Here is a 13,745-nt window from a genome sequence, read left to right as displayed (position 1 = left end):
AATAATGACAGAAAACTTCCTTAACTTGGTGAAAGAAACAGACATACAAGTCCAGGAAGCACAGAGCCCCAAACAAGATGAACCCCAAGAGGCCAACACATCATAAACAAAATGCAAAAGTTTCAAGACAAAGAGAATTTTTTTTTTTAAGAATCAAAAGATGCCAGTTTTTGTTTATTGGGAAACATGCACTGGTAAAGGGATCATAGTTTCTCATGTCATTTCAGTGACGTGGGTATGCTGTGAGTCATTGCCCATGCATAAATAATTTATCCACTTTGCCTCTCTTGTTTTGAGAGGAGAAACACAGTTTCAAAATGGCCTCAATGGAGAATAGCACAGAGGTGAATGAATTTAGAATCTTGGGACTGACTGACACCCCAGAGCTGCAGGTCCCACTCTTCATTATATTCACGCTTGTGTATCTCATCACTGTCATGGGACATCTTGGGATGATCACCTTAATTCTGCTGGATTCTTTTTTTTTTTTTTTTTTTAATTTATTTTTGTTACAGATGTTTCTCCTTTTTTTCCCCATTGACACCCTCCTCCCCATCCCCCCCACCCCATCCCCAACTTTGTTGTTTGTGTCCATCGGTTATGCGTACATGCATATAAGTTCTGTGGTTTATCTCTCCCCCTCCCCTTCTGAGGGTTGTCAGTCTGTACCCTACTTCCACGTCTCTGAGTCTACTCTGTTCTTCAGACTGTTATGTTCATTATACTCCACAAATAAGTGAGATCGTGTGATAGACAAAGAGAATCTTAAAAGCAGCAAGAGAAAAGCAGTTAGTTACCTACAAAAGAACTCCCATAAGATTGCCAGCTGATTTCTCAAAAGAAACTCTGCAGCCCAGAAAGGAATGGCAAGAGATATTCAATGTAATGAAAAGCAACAACCTACATCCAAGATTACTCTATTCTGCAAAGCTATCATTTAGAATCGATGGACATATCAAGAGTTTCCCAGACAAGAAAAAGCTAAAGAAGTCCATCACCACCAAACCAGTATTATATGAAATGTTGAAGGATCTTCTTGAAGAACAAAAATATGAACAATAAAATGGCAATAAACACATATCTATCAACAATTGAAGCTACTAACAAAATGATCAAGCAGAACAGAAACAGACTCATAGATTCAGAGAACTTTTTGTTGCTTGCCAGATGGGAGGGGGCTGAGAGGATGGGTGAAAAAGATGAAGGAATTAAGAAGTACAAATTGGTTGTTAGACTGAGTAACCTCAAAGGGAAGAGAGGAGGGAGGGTGGGGTGAGATAAACCAAAGAACTTCTATGCATATATGCATAACCAGTGGACATAGACAATAGTGTGGGGAAGGCAGGAGGGGGGCAGAACTGGGGAGGAGGGTGTAAATGGGGGAGGAAAGGGGGGGATATCTGCAATACATTCAACTATAAAGATCTATTTCAAATAAATAAATAAATAAATAGCCCTGGCCGGTTTTGCTCAGTGGTTAGAATGCTGGCCTGCAGTCCGGAGAGACCCGCGTTTGGTTCCCACTAAGGGCATGTACCTCGGTTGCAGTTTGTCCCCAGCCCTGGTTGGGTCGTGTGGGTGGCAGCCACTCAATGTGTCCCTTTCACGTCGATATTTCTCTCTCTCTCTCTCTCTCTCCCTCCCACTCTATCTGAACAAAAAATGGAAAAATGTCCTCGGGTGAGGATAAAAAATAAATAATAAATAGATAGATAGATAGATAGATAGATAAATAAATAAATATTTGTAAATAAAAAAAGTAACCTGAGGTCTATGGCTAGAAGCTCCGAACACATCCCATTGTAAATCTCCCTTTTTAAAGTGTGATCACACCAAGGGAAAAGGGGTTGGACTTTCATGAATCTTTTTGCTCCTAACATTCTCACAGTTTGGGAGAATCAGAATACAAATGGGAAATAAGATCAAACCAATCTATTTCTGAATATATTTCTTTGCATGTCTAGGAAACATCAGAGTTAAATGAAATCTAAATAGAGCAGCACTCATTTATTCTAAATCCTAAAAGAATTATTTCCAAATTTAAAAAAACCATGCATACACACTAAAAAATAACTTTCTCACCCTGGCCAGTTTGGCTTAGCAGTTAGAGCATCAGCCAGAAGACCAAAGGGTATCTCTCTCAGGTTCGATTCTGGTCAAGTACACGTACTTGGGTTGCAGGTTCAATCCCTGGCCCCAGACAAGGTCCCGTGGGAGGCAACCAATAGATGTCTCCCTCACATCAAGGTTTCTCTCTCTCTACCTCCCTTACACGCTCTCTAAAAAAAAAGTAATAAATAAAAAATCAACGGGAAAATATCCTCAGGTGAGGATTAAAAAAATAATAACTTTCTCTATACATGGAAAGAATCACTTTAAAATTTAAAGACATTTCTCCACATTAGAAACAAAAAAAATCTATTCTGCCTCCCAGGCTAATTTAAAAAACGAAAATTTACTTGAGAAAATTTTCCTTGATATTCTAACTTTGTATGTATGTAATACCTTTGTTTGCAAAAAACAAATATAAAGATTTTAAATTTAATCTCTCGAAATGGCATCCAGGTTTATCTAGTTCTACTATTTAAGAAATTATTTCTGAAAAGAATAAATTAGAAACTACTCTAAACTATATCTGTAAAACTTTCAGGTACATTGCACTAAAACTAAGTTTAGTCAACAACTATAGCTTCTCTTTTTTAATTCAGGAGAGATAATTAAGGCTTTAAAAATTATTGCTAAGGGCTGGGAGCTGGGAATTGAGAAAAAAAATAGAGAAAATTTATCCAGGGACAACAGTGTGAGGGTTGCAGGGGTGAGAGGGGATGGGAGAGGTGGAGGAGTTTACAGGGGGGATAAATGGTGACTGGAGACTTGACCGGGGGTGATGAGCACACAATACAGTGCACAGATGATGTGTTGTGGAACTGTGTACCTGAAACCTGTATAGTTTTCTTAACCATTGTCACCCCAATAAATTCAATAAAAAGGGGAGAAATATTGCTTAAAAAACCACTGTTAGGGGTGGCTCAAATGCTATAAAATAGTTTCTAAGGAGCACTGAATACCTATTCTAAAATAAAACTTAAGAAATCAGATAAATGATTTATCTTTGGTTGATTTCAATACATACAGTAACAGTCTCAATACTCCTTCCTCATGTTCAAAATATTTAGTCTTCATAACAAATTTTGAAATTCTCTCCCACAATACACTTTCCACATATTTTGAAATTCTTCATCTCCCTAAATTAGGCTTACTACTAATAAGTAGTTAAAGGGTTGGTTCTCACTGGGCAAAGAGGAAAATTCAACTTAGTTCTTGCAGCCTTGCGTGAAGAACTACTTCAGACTATTCAGTGAGCAACATAATGCTCAAGAGCTCAGCCCAAATGAACTCAAGAATCCTCAGTGAGAATGTTTCTAGATATTTTACTACTGTTGCCTATCAGGGCTAAGCTTTATTGTAGGGTAAAAAGAAAAATAATTTGTCTCACTGGTCACAAGAGAGTAAATGTGCCTTATAGTCAACCTACAATAAGGCCTTTGAAAAATAATGTTTCTTTAAAGTAAATCACACTTAGTATATTTTAAATACTTCCCTCCCAAATCTGTACTGTAATTACTGTGCTTATATTGACAATATTTAAACACAAGAACAAGGTGAGCTACACAATATCAATTTTAAATAAGGTCTTATTTTTTAAAGATTCTCTTTTCCAATCAGGATTTTTAAGTGAAAGATATGATTCATAACCCCTGATTGCTACCAAATATAGAGCTACAATGGTCCCTATGTTTGACTCACTATATTATGCAAATAAAAATTGCGTTATCTGCAGAAGGAGCAAAATAACTGCTTTGACCTAAAATTTGACTATCCACCTAAGTAGATTGTTTTCTTTGGTCACAATTTTTAAAAAATATATTTTATTAATTTTTTGGAGAGAGGAAGAGAGAGAGAGATAGAAACATGGATGTGAGAGAGAAACATTGATCAGCTGCCTTCTGCACACTCCCTGCTGGGGATCGAGCTCAAAACCTGGACATATGACCTAACAAGGAATCGAACCAGACCACATGTCATGAGACGATGCTCAATCCACAGCCACACTGGCTGGGCTCTTTGGGCACAATTTTTAGTTAGCCATTAAATCACTAGTTTTCCCTGTTCTGCCTTTGAAACAAAGGTCATCCAATTTTAAGACCTCAAAATGTTTACCTAGTAGGTAATCATTTATAGATCAAATTTTATACATGGGCTTAATACCAATGGCAAAATGATGATGCATGGGTCTGCAGTATATTAAAATCCCAGCTCTAACCTGTAGTGATGTAACCATATTTATCCTCTAAACTTCAGCTTTATTATCTAGAAAATGAAGACAAAACTGATCTACAGGGTTCTTGTCAGAATTTAGTAATATTAAACCCATTAGGGCTTAAAATAATATTAAGGTTCAACAAATATTATTTCTCTTTCTCCCATATACTTTTTCCCCCTTGTGAAAATGTTTCAATGTTCCAAACTTTGTTAGGAAACAAAGTTTAATTGCCGATGATACAATGAAGCATACTGGATATTGGTTGAACTGAAATAAGCCTTTTCTAGAAGGGCAACCTTTCATACCTCATTCCCACACAGAGTTTTATTATCAGGTATATAAGTGTGTATTCAAGGTAACCAAAGAACCCACACAAAGAGAAAATGTTCAATTTATAACTTTATTTAAAAGAAATTTATAATTTAAACATCACAACTATATAAGTTGAATTTTATTAGTATTAAGGGGACCTGGTACAGGGAGCTCTCAGGATCTTTTCCTGAATGGAAGCACATACGAGGTAAAAAAAATAATAATAAAAATAGATCAAAGCCCCAGCTGCTTCTCCCCAAGACCTTTTTCTTTCACCGTCCCTTACAGCATATGTGAACAGCCTCTGAGCTCTCTTGAACTGCACTCCAAATGGACAAGCCACCCCAGCAGAGCCACATCCGGGGCTCCATCTCCATTTGGCAAGATACCACTTACAAGGTTTCCAGTTTAGGGCTTTCCTTTAAAGTCCACATTTCATTCATTTTCTATGAGCTCTCGTACTCTTCACATTTGTTTAACAACCCCCACCACTTCTGCCACACACCCCCACTCACTGTACTTTCCATTTCTGCTATAGAATGCTATTCATCGCGAGAACTAAATCATGCAGATGGATCTGGTGTTACTAATTCACACTGCCTCACCACAGCTAAGTACCATTTTATAAAATCTATTTCCCCCCACATCTGATACATTCTGCAAATTTACTCCTCTCTCCTTAAACTCAAAACCTTCTGTCTCTTTCCCTGACATATGTCCTTGCTATCATCTCAGTGAAGGTTGTAGACATCTATTTTGAGATCTATCATCTACCCTACTCTCCTGCTCTCTAATTTCACATTACAGTTACTTATTCTATAGACAATTAGGGAACAGAGGAACCTCATAAAAAGGTGAATGACAGATTCAGAGGAAAGAACAGAGAAAGGGAGGTTAAGAGGCATGGTACACACTTCTATGCCCTGGCCGGTTTGGCTCAGCAGTTAGAGCGTCGGCCTGTGGACTAGCAAGTCCCGGGTTCGGTTCCCACTAAAGGCACATACCTTGGTTGCAGTTTGTCCCTGTCCCGATTGGGGTTGTGTGGGTGGCGACCAGTTGATGTCTCTCTCTCACATCGATGTTTCTCTCTCTCTCTCTCTTCCCTTCCCTCTTCCCTCCCGCTCTGTCTGAAGATAAATGCTAAAGTGTCCTTGGATGAATATAAAAAAAAAAAAAATTTTTTAAAGGCATGCCACACACTTCTACTTGGTATTGTTTGAATCTTTATTTAATATGTTTTTATTTTTATTTTTTTAGAGAGAGAGGAAGGGAGATAGAAACATCGATTGGCTACCTCCCACACACCCCCTACTGGGGATTGAGCCCGAAACCCCGGCATGCGCCCTGACTGGGACTCCAACCGGGACCTCTCAGTCCATGGGACGATGCTCAATTCACTGAGCCACACTGGCTAGGTGGTTGTTTAAATATAATTTTATTAACCAGTCACTCTAATAAATTCAATTTTTAAAAAGAAAAAAGAAACTTCTCTCCCTCTCTACCCTCCAAATAATCTGATTTTTCTCACCACCTGCAGAGATCAGAATGTCAAACGCTAACAATAATCACATCCAACAGTCTTTCTCACATATCCCTCTAATAGTATAAGGCACTGCTGATCTCCACCTGTCTCTAAAGCCTGTTTCCCTTTGGTTCCCATCATTCTGCTATACCTGGATTCTCTAAGTATTTATTCAGAAAATGTTTCCTGAGTGCTAACTTGTTTTAAATGCTATGCTAAGCCCTGGCTGGTTTGGCTCAGCAGTTAGAGCGTCTGCCCACAGACCAATGAGTCGTGGGTTCGATTCCAGTCAAGAGCATGAACCTTGGTTGCAGTTTGTCCCCGGCCCTGGTCAGCCTCGGGTGGGAGGCAGCCATTCGATTTGTCTGTCACACATCAATGTCTCTTTCTCTCTCTCTTTCCCTACCTCCCACTCTATCTGAAGATAAATAGAAAAATATCCTCAAGTGAGTATTTAAATGCTATGCTAAATGCTTAAAATAAATCAGTGAACAAAGAAATAACATAAGATCATTGGGTCCCCAGAATCTCTGTCTGTAGGTGACTAGTCCACATACTCAACATTTGGGACCATGGTATGAGGGAATACTTTCTCCTTAGTCTCAGTAATTTGAGATTTGGTTTCTAAAGCTACTTTCTTCCATAGAAAATACAGTACTTTGGAAATCAAGTCCAAGGCAGTATGCAAATAACATATGTACCTGCCACAATGTTTAAATGTTAATTCTTTTACTGTGGTAAAATATACATGATTTACCATTTTAAGTGTAGAGTTCAGTGGCATTAAAGTACATTCTTTGTTGGGTGACTGTTGCCACCATTCTGCTCCAGAACTTCATTACCCCAAATTGAAATTCTGTATCCACTAACTCATTTTTAACCAAGAACGATTTTCATGGTTAAATGCACGGCCCCACCATTAGCTCCTCTTGCTTTGCGACCGAGCTAACGGTCCAAGGCCCACCACTGCAACAGCCTCCGCTCCCAGCTCCTCTCTTGCTCCGTCATACTTGGGAGGCAAAACTACAATCCTGGTTAAACTGCTCACCCACCTGCTGTTTCCTTTGTAATAGCTGAAGGTCCCTGGTAGAAAACCATACAACTAACAAAGCTGACTGGTCTCACTTTAAATTCAGACCCCAAGCTACAGCCAGGCATTCAATCATGCCCAGCAGTACTGCCTCGGTTTCCAGTGAGTTTACTGTCCTGCTGTCGGAGCAGCGGTGCCCTTCTCCTCAAACCACCCACCCTTCTTTTTCAAGTTGCTAACCTTGCCTCAGACTTCACCGAGAAAACAAAAAACATATGCTCTACCTCCATTTCATAAACTTCACACTTGTGCCCATATTCTCTGCCTCTCCCCTGCTACTGCAAGTCTTCTTGTTCCCACCAAAGGCAGACCCTCCCTCTTCCGTTCTGAATTCCTTCCCACCTTCTCAAGAATTCTGCTCTTTTGATAGTCTTACCTCTCTTCTGCCTTAGTCTCTCCCTCTCTATCAGCGACTCTCATTAGCCTATTTGAACATGCTCTTCTATTTCCCATCATTTTATATCTATATATATGATCTGTTTTTATTGTTTTGTTTTTCAGAGAGAGAGGGAGAGATAGAAACATCGATGGGCTGGGGATTAAGCCTGCAACCCAAGCAGGTGCCCTGACCAGGAATCGAACCAGGACCTCTCAGTCCATGGGAGGACACCCAATCCACTAAGCCACACTGGCTGGGATAAACTAATTTTTTTTTTTAATCATCACCCGAGGATATTTTTCCATCTATTTTCGAAGTTGGGAAGGAGGGAGAGACACACATATCGATTAGTTGCCTCCCACACGAGCCCAACTAGGGCGTGCTCTTGACCAAAATCGAACCCGTAACTCTTTGGTCCAAGGGCCAATGCTCTAACCACTGAGCAACCGGCCAGGGCATCACATCATTTTTTTTTTTTAATCCTCACCTAAGGACATTTTTCCATTTTTTGTTCAGATAGAGTGGGAGGGAGAGAGAGGAAGAGAGAAAGAGAGAGAAACATTGACATGAAAGGGACACATCAAGTGGCTGCCACCCACATGACCAACCAGGGCCAGGGACAAACTGCAACCGAGGTATGCGCCCTTAGCGGGAACCGAACCCGGTTCCCTCTGGACCGCAGGTCCACGCTCTAACCACTGAGCCAAACTGGCCAGGGCCACATCATTTTTTTTAAAAAAGGATCTTTGACCCCACTTCTCTCCCCAATCACTGCTGTGCTGTTCCTGTCTCTACTTCACAACAAAACTTCCCCAACAGGCGGTCTACATTTGCTTCACTTCCCATTCTCTCAGTGTGTTCCAATCTGGCTCCCAGCCCCATATGCCACTAAAACTACTTATCAAGCAGCCACCTCCACATTGCCAAGTCCAAGTGGACATTTCTCTATCCTCACTGTTTACTTCTCAGCAGCAGTTGGCAGAGGGACCAGACCCTTTCTTGAAAAGGGTAACTCACTCTCCCACTTTAATGGCCAAAACTTCTGTCTCCTTTAGCCACTGGAAGTGTTTTAGGGATTGATCTTAAGGACTCTATGATCACAAATAACCTTAACCAGTTTCATGACATACCATGTGTGTGCTAGTGAATCACAAAATTTATGCCCACTCCTCTCAGCTGGCTCGACTTGAATATTCACTGCCTACTTGACTTTCCACTTTGATGTCTCACAAATATTTTAAAAAGCATAGCAGGTTCCACCCAGAATGCTTGTTACTCACCCCTCCCCACCTGTCCCTCTTCCAGTCTTCTCCAACCAGCAATGGCAACATCAACCCCCAAGGCACAGGCCAGAAGCCTGAAGGCATCCTGGATTCCTCTCCTTCCATAGCCAATCCATTAAGCAAATACTTCTGGCCACCTCCAAAATACATCTCCTAGCTCCATCTCCACTGCCACTGTATTTGTTAAGATACCAAGATCCAGCTGACTACTGCAGTAGCCTCTTGCTTCCTCTTGCTTCACATAGCAGCCAGTGAGCTTTAAAAACAAAAACAAATCACTGCCCCAATTAAAGCCCTTCAAAAGCTTCTCATTCTCATTAAATAAAATCCCAAACTCCTTGTACTGTAATCCAAGAGGCCCTGTAGGCTCTCTCCAACTCCATCTCATCTCAGTCCATACTCCTCCCACTCACTCTGTTCTAACACCCATGACCTTCTGGCCCTTTCTGGTCTTTGCACTTGTTCCCAGGCCAGGAATGTCTCCCCCAGCTTTCCCATGGCTAGCACGAGCTTATGTTTCAAGTCCCAGCTCAACGTCACCTCTTCAAAGGGATGCTCCTTGACTCTTGCTAGCTAGTCATTTCCTACAAGTCTTTTTAGATTCACTAGCTAAATAACTTCTAATCATTTTTCTTAACCTGTAATTATGTTGACCATTTGTTTATTTCCTGTTTTCCCCACTATAATGCAAATTCCATGAGGGCAGAGGTCTTGTCTCTTTTTTAAAATATATATATTTATTGAGTTTGAGAGAAAAGGGAGAGGGAGATGGAAACATCGATGAGAGACACACATATACAGGTCGCCTCCTGCATGCCCCCTGCATGACCCCCACTGGGGATTAAGCCTGCAACCTGGGCACGTGCCCTGACCAGGAACCTGTGACACAATGCTCAACCACTGAGCGACACTGGCTGGGCTTGTCTTGAATTCCACTAAAGGCTACTTTAGAATAAAGACACTACTCTTTCCTTCTAAGCAGGTTTATTTTAGATTTCTCTTCCTTTCAAGCTTTATTGGATTTTAGTCAAAGAATATAATTACTTTGGCATTTACTGTGAAAAACAAGGGGAGAGAAGCCAAACAGGCAAAGACTAGAACTCCACCCACCCACTGGTCTAGACTGGACATGGACTGCACACAGGTCTTCAATAGCTGCTCCGTACAGAATTTTTAAAATGTGGACATTTAATTTTTACTCAAAAAATCAAAGTTTTCAACCATTTCCCCTAGCAATTATTAAACACAACAGTGATTTGAGAATAAAGACAGGGACGCACAAAATAAGTCAAGTATGTAGTCCTTGCTCCAGAGAAGTTAATGATTTCATCACTGATTTAGTTGGTTTCTCATTTTGGTCAGGTTGGCTAGTCAACACCACTGGTTCTGATGTTTCTTCCTGACCTCCTGTGTCTTTATGCATACTTTTCTTGTCAGGTCTCATGTTTAGAATAATTTTCCCATCCTACTTTCTGAAACCCAAAAGATAAAATTCAAAATTAAGGGGGAAAAAAACAACAAAACACCTTTATTCTAAGGATTTATCTCTAGACTTATATTTTAGGATCTTTTCTACCCTATTCCTAATTTCTTTATCAATTCCAGATTCAATTTTATTTTTGTTACATAACTGTCTTGAATGAACTAGATGGCCCATCTAGAACTAGAAGCCTGTATTTAACTTCTCAATAGAATGAGATCATAGGTTTTTAAAAAATATACTCTGATTTTAAAGTCTTAGGATACTTAACAGCCTTCTTTCTGTAAGAAAATAGTTTTGACACTTTGATAAGTGGCAGCTACAAGAGAAAAATAAAAATGAGACTGATGCAAGCAATATACACCCTAACCTTTTGAAAAAAAACAAAACACTGGCCCTAACAAATAAGGAAGAGGTGATGTTGCAAATCTCTTGAAAAACATCTCCCCAGTGGATTCTACTGCTCAGATTTGGAAACTTTAGGTGCGGAGCCAAGAACATTGGTTTTTGGGATCCAATGTCAATCCTACCACTTAAATCTGCAAGATCTTGAGCATTTCGTCTATCTTAGTTCCCTCCCTGGTAAAGAAAGAATAAAATCAGTATTGCGGGGCTGATCTGGTAAATAGGAATTAAATAAAGCACTAAGCACTGTTCTCAGAGTATCATAGAGTGGATTAAAAAAAAAACAACAGCACACTCACTGTTGCCACTATGTTACTTTTATCCATCTCTGTGGACTCGAAGAAATCAAAGCTTTGCAGACTTTTTTCCTCTTCCCAACAATCTTTTCAGTAACAATTAAAACAAAGTTAAAACCTACACTTTTGTTAGATACTTATATGGATGCTTTTAAGGAAACACTTTAACCACTTAGTGAGTTAGGGAACTTACAGTGAGTGATAAGAGACTACCTAGAACACAGGGCAGTTTTTGTTTTGTTTTTTGGAGGAAGAGAAAGAAAAAATCTCGGAGTGTTTCAAAGCCAGTTTAATTTTTCAGATCAGAGCTCTTTTAATTTACTACTGTTGGGAATAGGTACTATGACGGCCAACAAGAAGTTTCCAATCACTGGAGCCTATTACCTTCCCATAATCTGACAACTAGATAAATGTCTCCCCAGGGTTATTTTAAAATACAACCAACCAAAAATAAAAAATAAAACTAATGTAGGGTAGCTACAGAGAACCACGTTACTGGAAGGCAGACAGAATTCTCCTGGACTCGATTTTTTTTTTTTGCAATTTTGTAGCCTGGTTTGACTCCACTCTTAAAATTAGTTGGGAGAGGGCGAAGGAAAAGCCTCCGTGCCCTGCCGCGGCCGGGCCAGGGGCGACCGATCGGGCCAGCGTGAGGCCGCAGAGGGCGGACAGGGAACCTCACCCCAGCGGTGGCCGCGGGGCCGCGGGCTCAGGGAGCGAAACCACCGGCGCCCTGGCCGGACCGCAGCCCCCTCCGCCCTCACCGGCGGGAAGGAGCGGGGCGCCGCCGGCCCCAGGCCCTCGCCTTCCCCCCGAGCGGCGGCCTCGTCCTCGGGCCCGGGGAAGGACGAGGCCACGCGGGCCCGACCCCACCGGCAGCGCTCAGCACCGAGCGCGGCTCCCCCTCGCCCCGAACCTCAGCGCCCGGCCGGCGAAGGGCCCGCAGAGGGCGCCGCCCGCGCCGCCAGGGAAGATGGCGCCGGCGGAGCAACTGCGCCACCAGCCCTGGCGACCGGCCAGGCCAAGCGCCATCTTAGCACCTTCCCACCGCCGCCACCACCCCCTCCGCAAGGTCCCGCATTCGGGGCGACTCGGGGGGCGCGGACCGCATCGGGCCCGCGCACTCCCGGCCCAAACAGTGCCCCCAGAGTCTGTCCTCTTCGGCCCGGCGGCGGGGGCCCGCGAGAGGAGCCGGCTGGGCCGCGGGTCCTCCGCGCCGCCGGGCTGCTGCGGCCCGGCCGGGGTCCTCGGCGGCGCTCCGGGCTCGGGCGGCGAGGCGGCGGGACCGGCAGCCCGGCAGAGGGGCGCCGAGGAGCGGGCGGGGCGGCCGGCCGGCCCCGAGCTCTCCCTGCCGCCGCCCGGCCCGCTCTCCTCGCCCGGCCGCCCGCAAAGGCGACGAGGAAAACCGGCTGGAAAGAAACCCGGTCCCCGCCGCCACCTCCTTCCCTCCCTCTCCCCTCCCCCTGCCGAGACGCGGGGTCCATCTTGCCGAGAAGAAAGAAAATGCGATTCACACCCAAGAGCTTCCGAGAGAGAAGAGAAACGAGGGGGGGAAAGCAGAGGGGAGGAGATTGGAAAGGCTGATTTTTCTTCCTCGCCCGCCGTCACTCTGGGCCCTCCCTGCCCCCTGCTCGGGCCCCGCCGCGCCGTCCTCCCCTCGCCGAGCCCCGCTCCCTCCTCCTGGCTCCCGGCGGCTCTGGGGGGCGGAAAACACACTCGCTCTCGCGCACACAACTAATTTTAAACCGGCTCAATCAATGAGTCATTAAAAGGCTTCCCTCCCCTCTCCTCCCCACCACCAACCGCCACGCCACCCCCTTCCCAGGCTCTCCCTCTCCCCGCTCCAGAAATTTGCATCCGCGGGAAGGAAAAAAAAAAGGCGCCGGGGCCCCCACCCCGCCGCGGCGCCCCCGGCCCGGCCCCGCCGCCGTCTGCCCGCGCCCCCGCCCGAGACACTGAACTTGGTCTTCCCGGGCCCGGGCGGCGCTGGGAAAGGCATCAACACTCGATTCCCCTTTTCTCCGTGTCCATTAAACATCCACCCACCACCACCATCACCCACCCACAAACCCACCTCCCCCCCCCAAAAAAAACACAGCCTTAGCCAATAGCTCTCTGGGCTGAAACCTAATATCCTGGTTTTGGCAAGTCGGTGTTTAATTTGCTCCTCTTTCTTTTCTGTCTGTCTGGAGATAGATCTCCAGTCCCCCCTCCCTCGCTTGTCCCCTCCCCGAAGGAAAGAGGCAGAGGAAGGAGGTTGTGTGGTTTTTTTTGCTCCTTGAAATTTTTATCACAAAATTATAATACACTCAAAGGGAAACTCACCGTCATGAAAAAGCAGTGCCTTGTCAACGGGGTTTCTGCGCCATCGCACCAGGGGCGGCGGCGGCGGCGGCGGGCGCGGGGCGCGGGGCGCGGGCGCGGGAGCTCCCGGCCGAGCGGCGCCGGCCACACGCGCTCCGCTCTCTCTCTCTCGCTCACCCCCGCGCCGGGCGGCGGGCGCCCGCTCCCCGCGCCCGCCCGGCCTGCATGCTCTGCGCCCGGGCGAACCGCTCGCCTGCTCGTCTACCTCCAAACTTCGGTTCTCGCCTAGCAAAAAAATGTCAAGATTAGGATTTTTTTAATTAAAAAAAAAATTTTTTTTTAATCAAGCT

At 44.2% G+C, this 13,745-nt stretch overlaps 1 protein-coding gene across 1 annotated transcript in view; it reads right to left on the bottom strand.

The window, feature by feature from the left end:
• BICRAL (BRD4 interacting chromatin remodeling complex associated protein like) overlaps nt 1-13,450 on the bottom strand; it is a 96,446-nt gene extending 82,996 nt beyond the window's left edge. Inside the window, exon 1 of the mRNA XM_036248073.1 lies at nt 13,417-13,450. The gene's annotated coding sequence lies outside the window, so the exon portion shown is untranslated. The remainder of the gene's footprint in view (nt 1-13,416) is intronic.
• Between the last annotated feature and the right edge of the window lie 295 nt (nt 13,451-13,745).

This window comes from Molossus molossus, unplaced genomic scaffold (genome assembly GCF_014108415.1).
Source record: "Molossus molossus isolate mMolMol1 unplaced genomic scaffold, mMolMol1.p scaffold_m16_p_8, whole genome shotgun sequence".
Classification (NCBI taxonomy): domain Eukaryota; kingdom Metazoa; phylum Chordata; class Mammalia; order Chiroptera; family Molossidae; genus Molossus; species Molossus molossus.
Note: the sequence above shows the minus strand (reverse complement) of the source record. Positions and strands in the feature narration are given on the sequence as shown.